The sequence below is a fragment of the Lithobates pipiens genome, unplaced genomic scaffold (genome assembly GCF_037356315.1).
Source record: "Lithobates pipiens isolate NorthernLeopardFrog02 unplaced genomic scaffold, aLitPip1_a1.2 Scaffold_27, whole genome shotgun sequence".
Classification (NCBI taxonomy): Eukaryota; Metazoa; Chordata; class Amphibia; order Anura; family Ranidae; genus Lithobates; species Lithobates pipiens.
In genome coordinates, this window is record NW_027507788.1 from 147,244,314 (window position 1) to 147,269,494 (window position 25,181).

Genomic DNA, 25,181 nt, shown 5'->3' on the forward strand with positions numbered 1-25,181 from the left:
TTTGGTGGGTGTGAATTTTTTTGGGGGGAGGGGGCAGCATTTCATTCTTGGACCCAGGCAGCACAATGTCTTGGACCAACCCTGGTTGCCATTAAGACTTATTGACACCTCACCACGCCTACTATAGATGGGCATTTTTTTTCTGCGTTGCAGGAATGCGTGCAATTTTGCGCAACCCATATATGTGAACCTATCCTAAAGAACGATTTGTCTCAGTCAGGGAAAATAATGGACATTTTTGTTTACTTCAGGAATCTTGTGCATCACATGGTAACTGGATTAAGTACTTGTTTAGACTATCATTCAGAAGCCTTTAGTTGTAATTATGTACAGCTTTTAGTTGTAATTCATCAAACAAAGAAAAGACAGTGAAAGTCTGTATCGCATTCAGGAACTGCAGGTATCTCATGCTGCAGGCTTGGCTAATGCTCATTATGTTTTGTGTCCAGGTATTTTTTGTTCCAATCCCCAGGCATTTCAACTCTTTACAAACACCTGTTGATTTGCAATGTTCTATTCTTAAATCCTGCGACTATCGCTTGTTCTATAAAAAATATAATCATCTTCTCTGTTTATTGCTTTTTTTCCATAGTTTTTTTTTCAGGTAAGCAAACAACATGTTTTAAGAATAGAATATATCCTTTTCAGTAACATAGCCAATTCCTGTAAAATATAAAATTGTGTTTGGGTGGCACAGTGGTGTAGTGGTTGGCACTCTTACCTAGCAGTAAAAAGGGTCACTGGTTCGTATCCCAACCACGATACTACCTGCCTGGATTTTGCACGTTCTCCCTGTGGCTTTACTCCGGGTACTCTGGTTTCCTACTCTGGTTTCCTCCCACACTCCAAAGACATGCTGATAGGTTAATTTGCTTCTGTCCAAAATTGGTCCTAGTATATGAATGTGAGTTGGGATTGTGGGCTCCTTGAGGGTAGGGACCAATGTGAGTGTGCGATGTACATGTGGAGCGCTGCATAAATTGGCAGCTCTATATGGGTACCTTAAATTAAATAGGGATAATTGTAGACATGCACCCACATTCTCTCAGGTTGAACTGGATGGACTGGTGTCCTTATTCAACCTTACTATGTTTCCCCATATGAAAATCTGGAAGTCGAATGTCAATTTTGTAGTGTCATATCAATTATTTATTCCACGTAATAATTCATTCCTCTTGGAGAAAACCGTGGAAAATTGTCAGGTGCAAAAATCAGCAGAACGACTTTGAATATAAAGCATACATCTAATAGATGGAAATATGACTGTTTTACTACCTGTTCATCTCAACAGCAGAGCCTTCATTTTTCCATGTCCTGTAACAGGCCAAGGTATCAGCCAAAGTGTCAATAACAGTGGATATAAACAATATTATACTGGAGGAGATGCTTACAACGATCACCATTTATTTATGTGGTTTGTACCTTTTTTTTTTTCAATACACACAAAAAAATGCTTTAACTACTTAAAAAGTGTTAGTTGGACTTTGTCTCTCAGGGTGGCTTCACGCTGATCTGATGCGCTTTGGCCACAGCACAGTCGATTCGCAGGTTTTGTTTTTGTTCAGAAAATGCACCATAGGACATAATAGGAGTCTACTGGAAAGCAGAGCTGACCCACACCAACACTGTCGGTATACTGTGCTGTACCCGTGCTGCGGCCAAAGCACAGCGGGGGCAGTTTGAAAGCGCCCTCAAAGATGCCCATCATTAGAATGCAGGAGAAGAACCTCATACCAGATGTGAAGCAATGTTGTGAAAATATTGTAATTTGAGGTTGCTTTGCAGTTTTAAGGGCCTGAACAGCTTGCAGTCATTAAGACAAATGTGAATTCTGCATAATATCAAGCTGAAGTTAAAGTGGTTGTAAACCCCATTCATGAAATTTGAACTAAGCACATATGTCTGTAGTGTTTACTTATCTCTCCAAAGCCATTTCTTTCTGGTGCTCTGTCCCTCTGGTATCAGCAGAGTCACTTCTGACAAATACTCCAACACAAGAGATAACAGTAGCTGAAAATTTGTGTCGAGGAGGGAGCTTAGAGGGAAATATGCAGAGAGCTTGTCTATTCAGACTACAGGTTTGAATAGACAAGCAGACCTCTGCCTATGTGGAGGGGGGATGTGTGTCTTTCTTCCAATCAGCTCTCATACAGTGTAAGAGCAGATTCCCTTCCCACTACTGAAAGGGGAAGAAAGATTTCTAACTCAATCTGCACTTTCCAAAGGGTGTAGAAAGGCAAAGACAGCAGATGTAGAAGTAAAACATATGTAGGGGGATTTGTTTCATCTTTGTGTATCATCTGAGGCTGTTCACTTCACTGGGTATAGGAGATGGTTTACATCCACTTTAAGTCGATCTTTTAACACAATATTGATCTGAAGTACACTACAAAATCCAAAAGAATGGCTCAAAAAGAAGAAATGGAGACTTATGGACTGATCCAGTCAAAGCCCTGATTTGAACCCTATTCAAATATTGTGGGACATTTGAAAGGAGCAGTGCATGCAAGGAAACCCGCAGTTATAGTGCAATGTAAAGCTGTATTAAACCCAAAGCAAACAATATTTGTATGCATCTTACAAATTCTTAGATGTGATGGCTGCATTAATTTCCTTTTTTTTTGGTTTTCTTTCTTCCATTTTACACTTGGTGAGCCAGCCAGGAAGTCTGTTGTTTTTCAAAAGCTCAAACTCTACAGCAGAATATATCAGTTTACATGGATGAGACAACCCCCTTAACACTGGCACGGTTGATTAAAATGATCAACTAATATGTAGTCATTCAAAACCTTTAAGGTCCCTTCACACGAACTGTCCGATTGGGTCCACCTGTCAGTTTTTCAGGCGGACCTGATCAGACCCTCCAGTCTCCACGATGGAGCAGCTGATGTCAGCAGATGGTAGTCCTACTTTCCGTCTGTCTGGCGGATCGGATGAAAATGGACAAGTGGTCCGTTTCCACCCTGTTTCCCCATAGAGGAGAGTGGGACTGTGTTTGTGTCCACTCTGCACAGGGGAGTGGACAAGACCTGTCATCTGCCTGCTCAGTGGGGATCAGCAGAGCGAAATCCACAACACGGAGGTGCCCGTGTAAACAGGGTCTTACTGTATAAAGTGTGAGCTTTCATTTGGCTTGAATTTGTTAGTATATCTAAATCTGCTAATACATTTAATACTATACTCCTCCTCAGACTGACAATGCTGCTGTCTGCTGTGCCTCATGTTCTCATCCAGATGATGTGTTACTGGCCAGATCACCAGATGAATACAGAGGAAAAAAGGTCAAAGAAAAGGAAACAAATGCAGCCACCACATCCAAAGATTGATAAGCTGCAATATATTATATTTTTGGTTTTGGGTTTATTACCTCTATATATAAAAATATATAATATAAAGATATAAAAACCTGGTGGGTAGTTGTAGAAAAAAGCTTACAATATGTATTCTGCTAAAACTTTGTGTGTTAGTATTGCTTGGACAGGGGGCCCATCCTAAAAAGCTTGTCCTGAAAAATTGTATGTTAGTGCAAATAAAAAAATATCACGGACAATGCTACATTTTTTTTCTAGTCTCTGCTAAAAGACTATATTAGCTAAGGAGCTAATATAATTTTTTTTTTCACATCGTAATTGTTTGTATATATAACTTGTCTGTATATATTGATTTATGTATATCTTTCAGAGACCCTCAAAACTCTGCAACTGATGCTTACCCCCTGAAGAAGACAGAACATTGAAACGTGTTGGTATTCCTTTTGTCTTTATTGTTCATCACACATTTATTTATTGTGTTTCCAAGCTGGCATTTTGTGACTTTTTGCATTGTTTTTAGCCAAAGCTTTTTGTGATAACAGTCATGTTGCCCCCCCAAGAGGTTTCTTCTTTTAACCTTGAATTTAATAAAATATTGTAACTTTTAGCTTGTACTGCTTAATTGTATACATTATCATTACCTTCTTCTTTTTCTCCCCCTCTCTTGTTTGTTATCGTATAGTCCCACTGACCTTCCCCAGCTTTTCCCCTTGTGGGAATCTTTTATGTATTCTAGGGATCAATACCCGGCTTTTCTAAGGTTTAGGAACACGGCATTGTAAAGATTATATTTCTGAGGTCAAGGTTGTGCTTACTTTTACCACTGCATCCATTAATATTTTTGTTAAATGACTGAAAAGCTCAATGCTTTTTTTATTCAAGTATATAACCTTCATCTGTGGGCACTGTTTGAATAAAGATCTAATGTTTGCTTGTTCAAACATGTGAAAGAAGTTAACAATCACCATGAGGCGTATTTACATTTTCACATGATTCTATGTCGTTTTTGACTACGCTTCTAATCCACTTTCACCTGTTACCGCCTGTGTAACACATATGGCAGCCAAATGGTGGGCTTTAACACCAACACCATGCATATGCATCACTGGGCGGCCAATGTCTCTGTGCTAAGTGCTCTCACTGTGCATTCCCAACACAGAGACTGAGCTGTCTAAGACAGCTCCCAGTCCCCACTAACAATCGGTAGCTTCCAGGACTGGCTCCAGATCATGGGAACACTAGGTCACATTAGTCACATGATCACGGATCCTTGCCAACTCCCGCCCCCATGCTGGGCATTCAGAACTTTTTAAAGGAACATCGAGGATGGTGTGAATGGTTTAAGGTTAAGTAGTTTCCATCCACTTATTGCCTCATCAGTGGCCCTAGTCGTTAAGTAAGTAGAAGACAAGGGCAACATTGGAGCAAAGGGATCTGGTAAGTATACACTACACGTACATGCAATCAATGGATGATACCTGCCGATTATGGCATGGACTGACTAGGCATCTAATGTCACTGAGTTTCTTTGGAAAAACAGGATACTGAGGAAAACTGAATACTGTCTTTATTAGGTTTATGGCTAATTAATCTCATATTTCCTTTTTTTATCATAATCAGCCCATCTGTTATAGTGTAGCTGCAGGATCAGTCTCTAGTACTAATGCCTCTCTTTTAGATTCACAGAGTTCACAACTCATGATCTTACCCAGCCAATAGGATTTTCTCATCTATGAACTGGATGAACCCAACAAGCATATCCAGTAACCACGGTGGATCACATAAACAAGAACTGTCTGCATTGCAGCAATACATCCCATTCAGATTCTGATTGGCATTGCAGATGCCAAATTTTGGACATTGTGATCAGTGAGGCTCAATGTAGTCATCATTTTATAAAAGATGAATTAATCCAAACCTTGTATAGCCCAGTGTTGTTTTACCATACTTTTTGTCAATAAAGTATATGTACTGGTATTTTTTTGTTTTGTTTTGTTTTAACCCCTCGAAGACCAAGCATTTTCTGGCACTTTTTGTATACATTTAAAAACGAACTTTTTTGCTAGAAAATGACCTAGAACCCCCAAATATTATATTATATATATCAGGGGTATTTCATTAAAATTCATGGAGGTCAGATCAGTAAAATCTTCTTCCAGCAAAGGTCCGAACCACATGTTTTTGCAATTACTCGGGTCCTTCACATCACAGCCCCCCTCCTCTTATATTATTATAATCATACAGGATTTATATAGCACAAACAGTTTATGTAGCACTTTACAACTTGAGGGTAGACAGTACAAATACAATACACTTTAATACAATAGGAATCAGTGGACCCTGCTCCTTAGAGCTTACAATCTAAGAGGGAAGGTCAAGAGATACAAGAGGTAATATATCACAATCTCCCCTTCACAGCAGTGTTCTCCATCACCCCCTTCACATCATCCCCCCCACAGCGGTGTCCTCTGCCCCCCTTCACATAAACCCCCAACAGTGGTATCCTTTGCCCCCTTCACATCACACCCCACCGCAGTGTCCTCTGCCCCCCTTTACATCACCTCCCACAAAGCAGTGTCCTCTGCGCCCCATTCACATCACCACCCCACACTAGTGTCGTCTGCCCCCTTTCACATGCCCCTCTCCACAGCACTGCCCCCCCCCACATATAAACCCCCCACAGTAGTGTGCTCTGCCCCCTGCACATCTTCCCCCACAGTAGTGTCCTCAGCCCAATTTCACATCCCCCCACAGTGGTGTTTTTTGCCCCTCCTTCACATCCCCCCCCCCCCCACAGCAGTGTCTACTGCCCTTCTTTATAGCTCTGTAAGGGTTTACAACCACTTTAAAGCTGTGTAATAAATGGATGCTTAATTTTTGTGTAGGACTGGGGTGCCTGTTAAAAAAAAAAAAAAAAAAGCCACTGGTAGAGGAAGCAAGCGGCTGCAGAGCTGCATAAGCCGCTGCTTTCTGTATAGCACCAACTCCTATCACAGGTGGAGTGGTACCACTCCACTTTTGATTGTTCAAAATTATGGATAATCTGCAGGAGTAGCGATGACACCATGATCTGGCTTTGTAGTGGTACCATGTTTCCCCGAAAATAAGACCTAGAGGGATTGTCGGTGATGACTGCAATATAAGCCCTACCCCCCAAATAAGCCCTACCCCGTTTCCCCAAAAATAAGCCCTTATATTGCAGCCATCACCGACAATCACGCTAGGTCTTATTTTCGGGGAAACAGGGTAAAAGCATTTGGGTAGGATAAAAAAAATCATAGAATCCATGGGACGTTTAAAACATACAGTAAATAGAATTTTGATGAATATGTCATAGACACTTGTGCTTGTAACCCCCAATGCATGAGCATTTAACCAAGTACAGCCGTGTACAGTCATTCACTGTGGTCAGCTGTACACATTACCTGTAGCTCCCCAAGAAATTTACACTAGGCATACAGTGCCTTTGTGAAAGTATTCGGCCCCCTTGAACTTTTCAACCTTTTGCCACATTTCAGGCTTCAAACATAAAGATATAAAATGTTTATTTTTTGTGAAGAATCACCAACAAGTAGGACACAATTGTGAAGTGGAACGAAATCTATTGAATTTTTGAAACTTTTTTAACTTATAAAAAAATTTAAAGTGGGGTGTGCAAAATTATTCGGCCCCCTTGCGTTAACACTTTGTAGAGCCACCTTTTGCTGCGATTACAGCTGCAAGTCGCTTGGGGTATGTCTCTATCAGTTTTGCACATCGAGAGACTGAAATTCTTGCCCATTCTTCCTTGCAAAACAGCTCGAGCTCAGTGAGGTTGGGTGGAGAGCGTTTGTGAACAGCAGTTTTCAGCTCTTCTCACAGATTTTCGATTGGATTCAGGTCTGGACTTTGACTTGGCCATTCTAACACCTGGATACGTTTATTTGTAAACCATTCCTTTGTAGATTATGCTGTATGTTTGGGATCATTGTCTTGTTGGAAGATAAATCTCCGTCCCAGTTTCAGGTCTTTTGTAGACTCCAACAGGTTTTCATTCAGAATGGTCCTGTATTTGGCTGCATCCATCTTTCCCTCAATTTTAACCATCTTCCCTGTCCCTGCTGAAGAAAAGCAGGCCCAAACCATGATGCTGCCACCACCATGTTTGACAGTGGGGATGGTGTGTTGAGGGTGATGAGCTGTGTTGCTTTTACGCCAAACATATCGTTTTGCATTGTGGGCAAAAAGTTCGATTTTGGTTTCATCTGACCAGAGAACCTTCTTCCACATGTTTGGTGTGTCTCCCAGGTGACTTGTGGCAAACTTTAGACAAGACTTTTTATGGATATCTTTGAGAAATGGCTTTCTTCTTGCCACTCTTCCATAAAGGCCAGATTTGTGCAGTGTATGACTGATTGTTGTCCTATGGTCAGTCTTCTCCTTGTCTGAGCTGAAAGTTTAGAGGGACGGTCAGGTCTTGGTAGATTTGCAGTGGTCTGATACTCCTTCCATTTCAAAATGATCGCTTGCACAGTGCTCCTTGGGATGTTTAAAGCTTGGGAAATCTTTTTGTATCCAAATCCAGCTTTAAACTTCTCCACAACAGTATTACGGACCTGCCTGGTGTGTTCCTTGGTCTTCATGATGCTCTCTGCGCTTTCAACAGAACCCTGAGACTATCACAGAGCAGGTGCATTTATAAAGAGACTTGATTACACACAGGTGGATTCTATTTATCACCATCAGTCATTTAGGACAACATTGGATCATTCAGAGATCCTCGCTGAACTTCTGGAGTGAGTTTGCTGCACTGAAAGTAAAGGGGCCGAATAATTTTGCACGCACCACTTTTCAGTTTTTTATTTGCTAAAAAAGTTACAATTATCCAATAGATTTCGTTCCACTTCACAATTGTGTCCCACTTGTTGGTTATTATTCACAAAAAATGTAAATGTTATATCTTTATGTTTGAAACCTGAAATGTGGCAAAAGGTTGAAAAGTTCAAGGGGCCGAATACTTTCGCAAGGTACTGTATCTGCACTAGTGATGGCCGAACGGTTCGCCCGGCGGTCGTTTCGCGGCGAATTTCCGACTTTCGCCGTCCGCGGGTTCGAACGCCTTTTTCCGTCGTTCGCCCCGGCGGACTTACGTGTTTAATGTATACAAGAACTTTAACCTTTCGTGACACGTTTATCATGTGTTACAGGACAACCAATTGAGACATGACAGCTCATGGACACTTGGACATTCCCCCTAACCTATAAATACACCCGATCCGGTGGCCATTTTACATTCTTTCTTCTGTCACTGTAGGGAAAGGATCCTGTGTGGAGTAGGGACAGAGAAAACGCTAGCTATTTGGTACACAAAAGTTCTTTTCAGGACTGGTATAGGTGTTAGGTCAGCAGCCTGAGTTTCTTTTGTCAGTTTAGATAAAGGGACAGAGCGCTGTATGCTGCTATTTTAGGGACAGCTCAGCCAGATTAGTCTTTCTTCATCATCATCATCATCATCATCATTAGCTGTTACTATCAGGTCCACAAAAGAGCTGTTCCAGCTAATCGTTCCAGCCTACTCTTTTTTGCCAATTTGTATAGGGACAGGCAGGAAGCAGTGTGTCAGGCAGTGAGGATAATTTTAAAGACTTGCTGTTACTATTAGTTCCACAAAGGTTCTTTTCAGGACTGGTATCAGTGGTACGGTAATAGGCTTGTACACGTATAATATTCTTTCTTCCAAATATAGAAAGAATATTATACTTGACTGCTGCCCTTCTGCTGCAGTCTGCTAATCATTCACAACTCACTTGTTCCACAAAGCTCTTTATCAGGACTGGTAACTTGGTCTGTCTAGGGTGCTACGGTACATAGGCTTGGGTGCGGTACAGTCTGCTGTTCTGTAAGGACCGCTATCGGTCCACAATAGATAGGGTTGCCGTGCACTACTGCTGACCGCTGCCCTATACTGCAGCAGTCCTTCAGCGGTATAGGGACTGACGCACAGTCTGCTAAACACTAATACACAACCTGCTTGGTCCACAAAAGTTCTTATAAGGACTGGTAACTTGGTATAGGGTGCTACGGTACATAGGCCTGAGTGCGTTACAGTCTGCTGTTCTGTAAGGACCGCTATCGGTCCACAATACATAGGGTTGCCGTGCACTACTGCTGACCGCTGCCCTATACTGCAGCAGTCCTTCATTGGTATAGGGACTGACGTACAGTCTGCTAATCACTAACACACAACCTGCTTGGTCCACAAAAGTTCTTATAAGGACTGGTAACTTGGTATAGGGTGCTACGGTACATAGGCCTGAGTGCAGTACAGTCTGCTGTTCTGTAAGGACCGCTATCGGTCCACAATACATAGGGTTGCCGTGCACTACTGCTGACCGCTGCCCTATACTGCAGCAGTCCTTCAGCGGTATAGGGACTGACGCACAGTCTGCTAAACACTAATACACAACCTGCTTGGTCCACAAAAGTTCTTATAAGGACTGGTAACTTGGTATAGGGTGCTACGGTACATAGGCCTGAGTGCAGTACAGTCTGCTGTTCTGTAAGGACCGCTATCGGTCCACAATACATAGGGTTGCCGTGCACTACTGCTGACCGCTGCCCTATACTGCAGCAGTCCTTCATTGGTATAGGGACTGACGTACAGTCTGCTAATCACTAACACACAACCTGCTTGGTCCACAAAAGTTCTTATAAGGACTGGTAACTTGGTATAGGGTGCTACGGTACATAGGCCTGAGTGCGTTACAGTCTGCTGTTCTGTAAGGACCGCTATCGGTCCACAATACATAGGGTTGCCGTGCACTACTGCTGACCGCTGCCCTATACTGCAGCAGTCCTTCATTGGTATAGGGACTGACGTACAGTCTGCTAATCACTAACACACAACCTGCTTGGTCCACAAAAGTTCTTATAAGGACTGGTAACTTGGTATAGGGTGCTACGGTACATAGGCCTGAGTGCGTTACAGTCTGCTGTTCTGTAAGGACCGCTATCGGTCCACAATACATAGGGTTGCCGTGCACTACTGCTGACCGCTGCCCTATACTGCAGCAGTCCTTCATTGGTATAGGGACTGACGTACAGTCTGCTAATCACTAACACACAACCTGCTTGGTCCACAAAAGTTCTTATAAGGACTGGTAACTTGGTATAGGGTGCTACGGTACATAGGCCTGAGTGCGTTACAGTCTGCTGTTCTGTAAGGACCGCTATCGGTCCACAATACATAGGGTTGCCGTGCACTACTGCTGACCGCTGCCCTATACTGCAGCAGTCCTTCAGCGGTATAGGGACTGACGCACAGTCTGCTAAACACTAACACACAACCTGCTTGGTCCACAAAAGTTCTTATAAGGACTGGTAACTTGGTATAGGGTGCTACGGTACATAGGCCTGAGTGCAGTACAGTCTGCTGTTCTGTAAGGACCGCTATCGGTCCACAATACATAGGGTTGCCGTGCACTACTGCTGACCGCTGCCCTATACTGCAGCAGTCCTTCATTGGTATAGGGACTGACGTACAGTCTGCTAATCACTAACACACAACCTGCTTGGTCCACAAAAGTTTTTATAAGGACTGGTAACTTGGTATAGGGTGCTACGGTACATAGGCCTGAGTGCAGTACAGTCTGCTGTTCTGTAAGGACCGCTATCGGTCCACAATACATAGGGTTGCCGTGCACTACTGCTGACCGCTGCCCTATACTGCAGCAGTCCTTCATTGGTATAGGGACTGACGTACAGTCTGCTAATCACTAACACACAACCTGCTTGGTCCACAAAAGTTTTTATAAGGACTGGTAACTTGGTATAGGGTGCTACGGTACATAGGCCTGAGTGCGTTACAGTCTGCTGTTCTGTAAGGACCGCTATCGGTCCACAATACATAGGGTTGCCGTGCACTACTGCTGACCGCTGCCCTATACTGCAGCAGTCCTTCATTGGTATAGGGACTGACGTACAGTCTGCTAATCACTAACACACAACCTGCTTGGTCCACAAAAGTTCTTATAAGGACTGGTAACTTGGTATAGGGTGCTACGGTACATAGGCCTGAGTGCGTTACAGTCTGCTGTTCTGTAAGGACCGCTATCGGTCCACAATACATAGGGTTGCCGTGCACTACTGCTGACCGCTGCCCTATACTGCAGCAGTCCTTCAGCGGTATAGGGACTGACGCACAGTCTGCTAAACACTAACACACAACCTGCTTGGTCCACAAAAGTTCTTATAAGGACTGGTAACTTGGTATAGGGTGCTACGGTACATAGGCCTGAGTGCAGTACAGTCTGCTGTTCTGTAAGGACCGCTATCGGTCCACAATACATAGGGTTGCCGTGCACTACTGCTGACCGCTGCCCTATACTGCAGCAGTCCTTCATTGGTATAGGGACTGACGTACAGTCTGCTAATCACTAACACACAACCTGCTTGGTCCACAAAAGTTCTTATAAGGACTGGTAACTTGGTATAGGGTGCTACGGTACATAGGCCTGAGTGCGTTACAGTCTGCTGTTCTGTAAGGACCGCTATCGGTCCACAATACATAGGGTTGCCGTGCACTACTGCTGACCGCTGCCCTATACTGCAGCAGTCCTTCATTGGTATAGGGACTGACGTACAGTCTGCTAATCACTAACACACAACCTGCTTGGTCCACAAAAGTTCTTATAAGGACTGGTAACTTGGTATAGGGTGCTACGGTACATAGGCCTGAGTGCGTTACAGTCTGCTGTTCTGTAAGGACCGCTATCGGTCCACAATACATAGGGTTGCCGTGCACTACTGCTGACCGCTGCCCTATACTGCAGCAGTCCTTCAGCGGTATAGGGACTGACGCACAGTCTGCTAAACACTAACACACAACCTGCTTGGTCCACAAAAGTTCTTATAAGGACTGGTAACTTGGTATAGGGTGCTACGGTACATAGGCCTGAGTGCAGTACAGTCTGCTGTTCTGTAAGGACCGCTATCGGTCCACAATACATAGGGTTGCCGTGCACTACTGCTGACCGCTGCCCTATACTGCAGCAGTCCTTCATTGGTATAGGGACTGACGTACAGTCTGCTAATCACTAACACACAACCTGCTTGGTCCACAAAAGTTCTTATAAGGACTGGTAACTTGGTATAGGGTGCTACGGTACATAGGCCTGAGTGCGTTACAGTCTGCTGTTCTGTAAGGACCGCTATCGGTCCACAATACATAGGGTTGCCGTGCACTACTGCTGACCGCTGCCCTATACTGCAGCAGTCCTTCATTGGTATAGGGACTGACGTACAGTCTGCTAATCACTAACACACAACCTGCTTGGTCCACAAAAGTTTTTATAAGGACTGGTAACTTGGTATAGGGTGCTACGGTACATAGGCCTGAGTGCAGTACAGTCTGCTGTTCTGTAAGGACCGCTATCGGTCCACAATACATAGGGTTGCCGTGCACTACTGCTGACCGCTGCCCTATACTGCAGCAGTCCTTCATTGGTATAGGGACTGACGTACAGTCTGCTAATCACTAACACACAACCTGCTTGGTCCACAAAAGTTTTTATAAGGACTGGTAACTTGGTATAGGGTGCTACGGTACATAGGCCTGAGTGCAGTACAGTCTGCTGTTCTGTAAGGACCGCTATCGGTCCACAATACATAGGGTTGCCGTGCACTACTGCTGACCGCTGCCCTATACTGCAGCAGTCCTTCATTGGTATAGGGACTGACGTACAGTCTGCTAATCACTAACACACAACCTGCTTGGTCCACAAAAGTTCTTATAAGGACTGGTAACTTGGTATAGGGTGCTACGGTACATAGGCCTGAGTGCGTTACAGTCTGCTGTTCTGTAAGGACCGCTATCGGTCCACAATACATAGGGTTGACGTGCACTACTGCTGACCGCTGCCCTATACTGCAGCAGTCCTTCAGCGGTATAGGGACTAAGAGTTTTGTCACAGGGTGATTTAAAAAATGACAGGCAGAGGAAGAGGCAGGCCCTTCCGCAGGGGTGGTAGGGGTAGGGCAGGAGCAACAGCCTTGAGCCAAAGTGGGAAGTTGCAGAAGGTGCGTTCAATTACTTTAAAGGACGCACCAGACTTGGTTGAGTGGCTCACTCAGCCTTATTCTTCTGCACCCTCCTCATCCTCTCGATCTGCACCCTCTTCTTCACTCTCTGCTATGTGCACCCCCAAAGACACTACCACCAACAACACCACCACCACCACATACCTTCCGCTTGAGTGCAAATGGGGGCCTTCATGCTCCAGTGTTTTAATAGGGACCCCCGTATAAAAAGCATGAGGGTCAAGGACCAGTACTGGGTGGCAACGTACTTAGATCCCCGGTACAAACACAAAATGGCGGAAATGTTACCGCCGTCGCAGAGGGCTGTCAGAATGCAGCACTTCCAGGCCTTGCTTCGAGAAATGCTGCATTCTGCTTTTGCGTGCGCTGGCAGAGGAGCAATTCCCACTCCCAGAGAAGGATTTGCGGGTACCAATCCAACAGCGCCTGCAAGAAGAGGCCGGTTTGAAGATGTGTTGGTGACTTCGGATATGAGGTCATTCTTTCAGCCGACCCATCGACAGGTGTCATCCGGATCCAGCATCAGGGAACGCCTAGACCGTCAGGTGTCCGACTACATTGGGTTAACGGCCGATGTGGACGCTCTGAGGAGTGATGAACCCCTAGACTACTGGGTGGGCAGGCTTGACCTCTGGCCAGAGCTTGCCCAATTTGCAATCGAACTGTTGGCTTGCCCCTCATCCAGTGTCCTGTCCGAAAGGACGTTCAGCGCAGCAGGGGGGATTGTGACCGATAAGCGTACTCGCCTAGCTCACGACAGTGTTAACTACCTCACATTTCTAAAAATGAATGAGGCATGGATCTCGGAGGAATTCAACACATGTGATCAGTAGACCATGTATATGTCTATAAACAATTTTTGGAATCAAGCACACAGACCTTCTTAATTCATTTGGCTCACTTCCCTGACCCAAAAAAGCACACCGTACTATATGCCCCTACCCTCCTCTTTGAAGAGGTTGAGCGGTGTCATATTTCTACTGGGGCTGCTTATTATGAGGGGTTCCCACCATCCCTGTGCTGTGCTGACTTCCTCCTGGGTGTTCTTATTATGAGGGGCTCCCACCATCCCTGTGCTGTGCTGACTTCCTCCTGGGGGTTCTTATTATGAGGGGCTCCCACCATCCCTGTGCTGTGCTGACTTCCTCCTGGGGGTTCTTATTATGAGGGGATCACACCATCCCTGTGCTGTGCTGACTTCCTCCTGGGGCTGCTTACGGTGCTGCTGTCAGCGCTGTATGTCACGGAGCTGCTGTCAGCGCTGTATGTCACGGAGCTGCTGTCAGCGCTGTATGTCACGGAGCTGCTGTCAGCGCTGTATGTCACGGAGCTGCTGTCAGCGCTGTATGTCACGGAGCTGCTGTCAGCGCTGTATGTCACGGAGCTGCTGTCAGCGCTGTATGTCACGGAGCTGCTGTCAGCGCTGTATGTCACGGAGCTGCTGTCAGCGCTGTATGTCACGGAGCTGCTGTCAGCGCTGTATGTCACGGTGCTGCTGTCAGCGCTGTATGTCACGGAGCTGCTGTCAGCGCTGTATGTCACGGAGCTGCTGTCAGTGCTGTATGTCACGGAGCTGCTGTCAGCGCTGTATGTCACGGAGCTGCTGTCAGCGCTGTATGTCACGGAGCTGCTGTCAGCGCTGTATGTCACGGTGCTGCTGTCAGCGCTGTATGTCACGGAGCTGCTGTCAGCGCTGTATGTCACGGAGCTGCTGTCAGTGCTGTATGTCACGGAGCTGCTGTCAGCGCTGTATGTCACGGAGCTGCTGTCAGCGCTGTATGTCACGGAGCTGCTGTCAGCGCTGTATGTCACGGTGCTGCTGTCAGCGCTGTATGTCACGGAGCTGCTGTCAGCGCTGTATGTCACGGAGCTGCTGTCAGCGCTGTATGTCACGGAGCTGCTGTCAGCGCTGTATGTCACGGAGCTGCTGTCAGCGCTGTATGTCACGGAGCTGCTGTCAGCGCTGTATGTCACGGTGCTGATGTCAGTGCTCTGTATTACGGTGCTGCTGTCAGTGCTCTGTATCTCCTGCACCCTCTTGTTTGCCTACCCTGGTCCCTGACCTTCCCTCTCCTCCATTGCCTTCATTAGCTCCATAGTCCTGAATTGTCAGAACAATTTCCCAAATAAAAAAAAAATGCTTGTAGTTATCGATCCCAAATTCACCTCATACATGTATTATGCTATTGTCCAGGTGGTGGGACTACGTGCTACCCCCTAATAATTACCCCGTGGCCGCAAATTCGACCTAAAGGTTTGCGAAATTCGCCTCCCATTGAAGTCAATGGAGCCCGCGGCGAACGGTCGTTTTCGCGAACGTTTGTGTCCGTTCGCGTTTCGCGTTCGCGAAACGTCCCGTCGGAAGTTCGTCCATCACTAATCTGCACTACAAACCGTCAGTCTGATACAAGTGTCCAAACTAAAGGCATTGCATTGACAGATTGCTTCTAATCAGCCATTTGTAGTATTCAGGTGTCGCACTACTCTGCAGAATTCATGATTGGTGGAACATCCTTGTGTGACTAATATTGTCAACAGACAAATTCCATTCAATTTTGGCATTGCTTCTAACTTCTAATTCAACCACTGCCGCAGGGCTTTTTCCATTGTCACCTGTAGATGGGCCAGCAGCCCTAAAAGAGCAGATACTCTTGCCTCTCCAGTCCTGCTATGGTAACACATCTACAAAGATACAAAGGGCTTAATAAAGCACAAATATGGCTGTTAACCTTACTGTCTTTGCAGAGTGTGATTTCATTTTGTAGCAAACATTGGGTTCTAACCATCAAATAAATCTTACCCAACTACCTCTTTTTTCTGTCCCCATTTCCCTACACTGTCCCATCTACTGATGAAAAATATTCACTGATAGTTGGATTTTTTTGATATCCAAATCATTGTCCAGATTTAGCTGCAAATTTGCATCAAGTCCACATTTGCCGATTTGCAATTGTGGTACAGTATACAAAGGTGTACTGTCATTTTTCATCAAATTTCTATGTCACATTTAAATGTCACCCAATTTATATGTCACATTTACAATATATTTGATGCAAACTTGCTGACACGTTTCTATAACATACATATCAATGTAAATCATATCTTAGAAGGATTGCCTATAAAGCAGTGGTGTATTTAGGTTTTGTGCTGCCCCAGGCCTGACCAATCTTGTGTGCCCCTAATTTAAATATGACCACCCGTTCCTGTCAAGGTCACAACCTTTTCTGTTTAAGACCCGCTCTGTCAGCAAATACATTTAAGTTGTGCTTTTCAGCCGCTAGCAGGGCGCTTTTAACCCGTGTTAGTGAACGAAGAAGGGGTTAAAAGCACTCATGTTGCGGCACTTCCAGATCTCTTTTCAGGCACTTTGGAAGTGCTGCCCATTCATTGCAATGGGCAGGGTGTGTTGGGAGCACTGTATACACCGCTCCCAAAATGCCCCAAAGATGCTGCTTTCAGAACTTCTCCTAAGGTCCCCGTCCCAGTGTGAAAAGACACACTGAAATGAATGGGAGGCGGTTTCAGCCACTATTTAGAGGCTTTTTCTAGCGCTAAAACGCATGAAAACCGCCTCAGTGTGAAAGGAGTCTTAATGATTTAATAACTACAAGAATTAAAGGAGTTGTAAACCCTCAAGGTTTTTCACCTTAATGCATTCCATGCATTAAAGAGGAGCTCCATCGTAAAAAAAAAATTATTAAAAGCCAGCAGCTAAAAATACTGCAGCTGCTGACTTTTAATAAATGGACACTTACCTGTCCAGGGTGCCCGCGATGTCGGCAGCAGATGACGAGCAATCGCTCATCTCTCGGCTGCCCCCGCGGGCATCCTCTGTCAGGGAATCAGGAAGTGAAGCGTTGCGGCTTCACTGCCCTGTTCCCTACTGCGCATGCGTGAGTCGCGCTGCGCGTCTTCACTGGTCCCCGTTGTGTTCTGGGAACTGTGTGTTTCCCAGAACACAATGGTGGCGGGGGGCGGCATCTGCGGCCATTGTGCAGCTAGCTATGCCTGGAAGTGAGTGCAGATACCTGTATTATACAGGTATCTGCACCCCCTCCCCCCCAAAAGGTGCCAATTGTGGCACCAGGGGGGAGGAGGAATCCGCTGAGTGGAAGTTCCACTTTAGGGTGGAGCTCCGCTTTAAGGTAAAAACCCTTATGTGCTGCAGCACGCCACCAGACCCCCCCCCCCCCTTTTTTTTACCTGAACCATTGGCTCCCGCTGCTGTCAATCACATCCAGTGACACAGGAACCAGGGATGGGGCAGAGTCCTGTCTGTGTCAATGAACGCAGCAGCAAGACTTGGGAGCGCACCCATGGAAAGAGTCTCTCTGTGGGGGCACCTGATGAAGGGGAGGAGCCAGGAGCACTTCCAGGACACCCCTGAAGAGGAGGATCGGGGGCAGCTCTATGCAAACCCCTTGCACAGAGCAGGTAAGTATGACATATTTGTTATTTTACAAAAAAAAAAACAATCCTTTACAATCACTTTAACAATGAGAAATTCAGTTTTGAGATAATACCGAGTTTTGACATGAATAATATACATTGCAGAGTATGTTATAGAGAAGAAATATTTATACTACTGATCTTAGCTAATGCGTAAGATATTATCTGTGACTGATTTTAGTTAAACTAGGACCTGCTTGCCTATATGTGCTATCACAATATGTCACTGGATTAGTAAGATTATGCCTATCTTGTCAGATATTTGACCTTGTGTTTGCTGCCACTGATTGTTATCATAGAATTATTTCACTTATTTGTATATTGACTAAGAAGTCCCTAGTCAGAATACAAATAAGTACAATAATCAGCCCCCTGGCCCATAAGACTGGCGCTACACTAAAAGTATAGTGTAAGCAGACGAGGATTCTTTTTGTGCAAGACCAAGGAGGAGGCTTTTTTTTTTTGTGCGGGGGTGGCTTTTTTGCTGCCTCCTGCAAAGTGCCTCCCTAGGCCTGGGCCTTGTTGGCCTAGGCCAAGATACGGCAGAACTGACACTTGTAAGGTAATTTTTTTATTAATACCAGGCATGTGGCCTGGTATGCACATGTTAGAGAAGCAGTGACTATGGCACCCTTTACTATGCTGATACCAGCAACCATGCCCTACAGCATTAGGGTTTCCCCAAATGCAGGCACTCCTCCAAAGGCACAGGTGCCCAATGCTGATGGACACAGGAGGGACTTCCAGGAAGGGTGGAGATCTGTTTGCGCTACCTACAGTATATCACAATGTACCTTAAAAGAAAATACAGATTCCTTCATCCACACTAGGCACTGACTGAACAATGAGAGGAAGTTTTTTTTTTACGTGTACTGGGACTCTGGAGAATCAGTTGTACAGTACATAGTTCCTATGGACAGCCATAGGTACAATACCAAATAAGGTGGTATTACATTAGGCTGTAAAGCGATTAATCTAACTTGTGTTTGGTATTTTGGGCAGTACAGTGAGGGGGAACCCTAAAATTGCATCCTTTAGATGTACCATTTTTACTTAGGGCTCTTTTTAAAGGTACTGTCATTAACCACCTCAAGTCCAGACACTTTCACCCTTTTCCTGCTCAGGCCAATTCTCAGCTTTCAGAAACTGCCACACTTTGAGTGGTAATTACTCAGGCATGCAACACTGTACCCATATGACATTTGAATCATTTTTTGAAGACAGATAGAGCTTTCATTTGGTGGTTTTTAATCACCACTGAAGATGCTTCAGAATTCTACACATCTTGGATCTTCTGGCCCTCCACTGTGCTCAGTGGTTTCTCCCGCTGACCCCTACATCTCTACTTTATCTTGGGCACCCAAGGCTGTATGGTGTGGACTGGTGAGAGAGATCACATGTTCTCACATATCTAGAAGTACTGGGAATTGACTTAGCCTGCTAATAAGGATGTAGGGGTGAGGGCACACAAGTGAATGGCTGTACTGAATAGACAAAGTATAGATTCTCTTTTGGCTCATTGCTTTGACCTACATATGTCCAAAGTCATTTAAAATAGATCCCCTTTAATGGCACTATCATAGAAATAGAGCACTTTTGGGGACATTGAGAATTTGCATATAGCCACCCTTAGTTTCAGTGAGTATCTACATTTTTCTCATTTGGCTTCTCCCTTGCGTTTCAGAATTGCTAAGTAACCTACTTTCACTTACATTAGTGGGACAGAAGCAAATCTTGTGCTATTGAGCATTTATGTTCCTTCTGGCTCCCACTAGTACTTTTCTGCAGTGATCCAAGCTGGGAGAGGCTATAAAAGCTCGTAGAGTAGAGTGGTGAGCACTCTCCCCCAGGCTGCAGCCTGGGGAGAACGTGTGCAGAATGCTAGGCTGTGTAGGACTGATTTTAGCCTAGGCCCAACACAGAATGGACTGAACTGCCTGGTTGTGGAGGGTACACTTCTGAGATGAAGAGCATGATGGATATCTGTTGGAGGGGGATCAGTTTCAGCTTTCAGAGAATCCTAGCTCTACTTTGGAGTAATGGAGTCTGGAAGCCTGGTTGCTACTGGAGACCTAACCCTAACCCTCTCCTTGTGATCCAGAGCAATAAAACTACAAACGGACTGGGAATCAAAAAATCGAGTTAAAGGGATCTGTTCTTGCATCGGACCATGGTGAGTAAGTGGGCACTCCAGCTACAAATATAAAATTTCTCAAAAAGTATAGAAAGTTTATAAATAATTGAACATAAACAATATATTATATTATTATATTATAGTTGTAATAGTTGTAGCCTAAATAGGATAAGGGGAAACCTTCCAGGGGGTCACTTGACCCAGCTCGTTGAGCTTTTTCAGTGTCCTGCTAGTAAGCTGCATGGATTCCTATCAATTAGTCTACAGCTATACAATTTGCAACTATAAAATGCACAGCTATTTAACTATCATTCCTATCTCCAGAGGCTTTCTAGTTGAAAGTGATAATCCTACCCACTTTTCCTGCTTCTGATTGTCCCAGTATCTCCAACTGCTGTCAATCAAAGTCAGTGAGCCAATTTCGGAGAGAGTAGGGTGCGGGTGAGCCATGGCTCTGTGTGTCTTATGGACACATAGAGCAGGGTTTGGAAGCGAGCATGCACCAGTGCTCCCATAGCAAGTGGCTAGCTATTGGGGGCACTTGTCAAAGGGGAGGCACTGGTGAGGGACCCAAGAAGAAGAGGATCAGGGCTGCTCTGTGCAAAACCACTGCATAAAGCAGGTAAGTATGACATGTTTGTTATTTAAAAAAAAAAGCCAAACCTTTACTACTCCATTCACAGAGGGAAAAAGTCACGTACAGAACAATTACATTGAATTATCTTTCAGTCAATGACCTTTCTGTGGGAGGAAAACGTGTATTGCATATTTTAGGACTTGACTTAGACTCATACTTATCATAAAGCAATAGAACTAGTTACACTGTACTGGTCGTCCTGCAACATCCACGACTGACAACTCTGATAGTGAATAATTACATACTATGAGGTAAAACTAAACCACATCTAAGCAATGATTCATCATATGTAACAGACTGATTGCATAATATAGATACACATATCTGAATGTAATTGTAGTTGAAAGATAAATCAACAGGCAATGCTGTTGATTGACTAAATGCGTAAAGACCGCTCCCTTATTTTAGCTTAGTGAATAACACAAAATAAGGCAAAATTGTATTGATTTTATGTACCCAATTATATTCAAAGGAAATAAAAAATTTAACTTGCACATGATTGTACAATTCCAGGGAACAGAGCTTCAATGTACAGTATTTACTATGCCCAGAGAACATTCACTTTACAGCACAGTCTAAATTAGTTTTTTGTAAATGAACCTTTCTGAGAATTAGATCATCTCCGCATGTCAGAATACTGTATATGCTGAGCTTATGTTTTCAGAGTTGGCAGTTTAGGACTTCCTGACCTTTAGAAATGCAGCCTGGAAAACAGGGAGCTCTAGGAGATCCAGTTACCAGCAACTGAACGGAGATGTAGAGTTGTAGATCAGCCTGGTGCAGCTAATCAGTGCCCACATAAAAATCAGTAAACAATATCATAGGCTGTACACCTCTTGTGTCTATTTCCATGGCAAATATTCATATTTTACTGACATGTACCCATAGCTTCTGATCAGTCCTAGACCCTTAAAGGATGCCTTTTTTACATATGGTGCACAATCACTGCATAGCTCCCAACTGTCCTTGATTTCGAGGGACTGTTCCTGATTTGGAGAAATATCCCTTTGTCCCTCATTCCTCCTCATTTTTCTCTCAGTTTAGTCTGATCCAGTGATTTTCAACCAGGGTTCCGCGGAACCCTAGGATTCCTCCAGAGGTTGTTAGGGGTTCCTTCAGCATTGGGCAATTTCTGCCTCTCAGATAAGTTCCCACTATTCCCAAGATCCAGTTGATCCTTTTTAGCTATCTGTAAAGGGGTAATTCTTCCCAATGACCACAAGTATAAGGACCATTCTTCCCAACGACCATCACACTAATGTATCATGAATTGTAGATTTCTAATTTTTAGCAGGGGTTCCCCCGAGCCCAGAGAACTATTTTAAGGGTTCCTCTGTGATGAAAAGGTTGAGAAAGGCTGGTCTGATCTATATAGTTGCTTATATAAAAAGCACTTTTTATTTATCAAAAAGTATTTTCCAGAGCTAAACCTTTCATCTGATTTCTAAATTGCTGCATTTGTAAATTTCAAAAGCCAATATATAAAGGAATAGTGTTTTTTTTTTTTTTGTACAACTATCCTTTAAGAGGGGCATGGCAAGGGGTGTGTCCTATGCCTGATATTTTTGCTGATAGGTGTCCCTCATTCCCATCTCAAAAAGTTGGGAGGTATGTCACTGCATGGTGCATTTTCTCTTCATTCTGAGACACTTTGCTGTTGAGTCAGCCTTCTAGAAAATGGACTGTAAGTGTGACTCTCTCAGGATTCCATTCACTGGTGTTAATTTGAAAAATGTTGGAAGAATGTGTTTTAACTGCACCTATGCCCAGACTATGGACATGGAACTAATTACATATTTTTAACAAGCCGCATACAAGTTTTACAGCGAGTCAGTCTCAATATCATCCACAAGTCTCCCTGTCTAGGCTAAGCTCACGTTTTGAAAAAAAAAAAATAGAATATGCAGTTAGTAGGTTAAAATACACTGTGCTGTTTTGAAAAATATTGTTCATTGTAATTGTCATATCTGTAGGCCATATAAAGCAACTCAGAAGCCTGGCAGAAAAACTCCCATATTGGTAACATTCCCTGTACTGGCTAGTGGCTGGGATGCGACAGCTGTGGAACTCTTACCCCCAACATCACAGGAGCATGCAGCTAGGTGAGTATTGTCAAAACTAGTGTGAGGACTTCTAGACAGAGCCCAATAGCATGCTGTTCCTGCAAACCACCCACAGATAGCAATTATGGAGGGTCCCTTCCCAATTGCTATAGAGTACTCGAGTTCCAGTGGGGTGGTGCTTGGACCCCTCCTGCTGTTTACCTGTGGTTACCAGAGCTACCCTGGACCTCACTGGGGGGAGGCTATTTATGAGGTTTTACAGAAGCTATGGTTCTCAGTCTGGCTCACTGTTTTTAAAAATCTTATAAAGCAGGGGTGCCCAAACGCTGTGCCCCGCAGAGCCCTCTGATGTGGCCTGCCACCTACTGCTTTGGGATGGTGGGTCTGTAAACCCAGATTGCAGGTCCCAACCTGTCATCCCCAAGCATTTGTGTTAAAAAATGGAGCTGGCACGAGAGGAAGCAGAGTCGATGCTTCCTGTATAACACCAGCTCCTGTGACAGGCAGAGTGATACCAAATGTACCCCGCCTGTGACAGGAACGATACAGGAAGAATCGGCTCGGCTCTATACTGCAGCCACATGCTTCCTCTAGTGCTGTCTCCTGTCACCCTGATGGGAGGGTGGGTTGGGAACCAACCAACAGTACCCACCAGCAGTACAAGCCAGCAATACCCACCAGCAGTACCAGCCAGCAGTACCCACCAGCAGTACCAGCCAGCAGTAACCTCCAGCAGTACCCGCCAACAGTGGATGCCAGCAGGACCAGCCAGCAGGACCCACCAGCAGTACCCGCCAGGCCAGCAATACCCGCCAGCAGTACCCACCAGCAGTACCGGCCTGCAGTACCAACCCTGAAGTACAGCCAGCAGCAGTCGCCAACCATACCCGCCTGGGAGACAGTAGCAGCCAGTGATGACTGCAGGAATCCTGAGGAAGAAGTGAAGATTGAGGTCAGTTGAGGTGCAGGTACCGCAGTGCATCAGTGTGAAAGCAGCCTTAGGCCCCTTTCACATGATTAGTCCAACTGGGTCCGTCTGTCTGTTTTTCAGGTGGACCCAATTGGACCCTCCATTCACCTCTATAGAGCGGCAAAGGGATTTGTGTCCCTATACCTCCGCCTCTATCTAGGTGGATCAGAGGGTCCACAGAGAAGAGCGGGCTGTGTCCGTGTTTGCTCCTCAAAAGTTTGGGCACCCTTGTTATAAACACTATGCTATGGAGCTGCAGGTTACCTTGATGGAGTTACAGAGAGAGAGAGAGAGAGAGACATTGCTGTGAAGAGTCAATGCTTGTGCAGCTTTCATATGTTTCATATGAAAAGCTGAACACTGATAATCTATTCACAGGCAAAACTTTGAATAGCCAACAAGCTTCAGCACATGGTTCCACCACCAGGTCCACTGCTCTGACATTTTACTTGATGGGCTTAATCCTAGAAGATGGTTGGCTTACTAGGCCAAGATCCAAGTTTCCAAACAGCAACAGCCCAATGTATGAATTGGACCGCGTACACACGATCGGAAATTCGGCTAGCAAAAGACCGATGAGAGCTTTTGATCGAAAATTGCGATCGTGTGTATGCTCCACACTGAATGTAATTTCAGCCAGCAAAAGATTAAGAGCATGTCCTCAATTTTTCGGTTGTAAAAAGTTCCTATCCGAAAATGCGTTCGTGTGTATGCAATTCCGACGTGCAAAAACTCATGCATGCTCAAATTCAACTACGAGATGGAAGCTATTGGCTTCTGGCTGCTGGCTATTGAACTTCCTTTTTCTACTCCCGTCGTACATGTTGGATGTCAACGCATTTTTGACGGTCGGAATTTGGTGTGACCGTGTGTATGCAAGACAGCTTGAGCAAAATCCCTTTGAAATTCTGTCGGGAAAACCATCAGAGCTTTTTCCGACCAAAAATTGGATCATGTGTACGTGGCATTAGAAGTTCCTGTATAATGTTCATGGTAGATTCCTGCTTAGATTGCTCACAGGATCCCGAGGCCCATAATTGCTACTCTGCTAGCAAACTCTATCCCTGCAATGTAACTAGTTTAATGGCTGAATTAAATAACACTGCAAACCTAAAGAATGTGGAAACATTGGGAAATGCGGTATTGTAAATTCAAGTATGATAAATGTTGAGCACAAAGGCAGGTTTATGTGGACATGCTACCTTAGAGATCCCATCCCATGTTGTAGTAGCTCCCAGCCCTGCCAGCATTTCTAAGCCCTCATGCACACAGACGTTTTAAAAAACTGGCTGCAAAGCTAGCTCCGATGCCTGGAAAAATCGTCATTAAAAAACATGATTTTTACCGCGTTTTGCATTGGCGTTTTTGCGCGTTTTTGCGCGGTTTTTAGCGTTAGCGTTAAGTAGCGTTTTTTAAGAAACACATCTCTTGGCTATAGCACTCAGAAAACAAAGAAAATATGTTGCACGTTTTTGTGCGTTTTTGCGCGTTTATGCGCGTTTTTGCGCGTTTTTGCACGATTCGCGTTTTTACAGCTCTA

General features: G+C 44.7%; 1 long non-coding RNA gene across 1 annotated transcript; it reads left to right on the forward strand.

The window, feature by feature from the left end:
* Positions 1 to 973: 973 nt before the first annotated feature.
* LOC143934220 (uncharacterized) lies at positions 974 to 5,288 on the forward strand. Its single transcript, XR_013263226.1, has 3 exons — positions 974 to 1,414; positions 3,682 to 3,741; positions 4,990 to 5,288. It is a non-coding gene; the product is annotated as an uncharacterized LOC143934220 (long non-coding RNA).
* Positions 5,289 to 25,181: the final 19,893 nt, after the last annotated feature.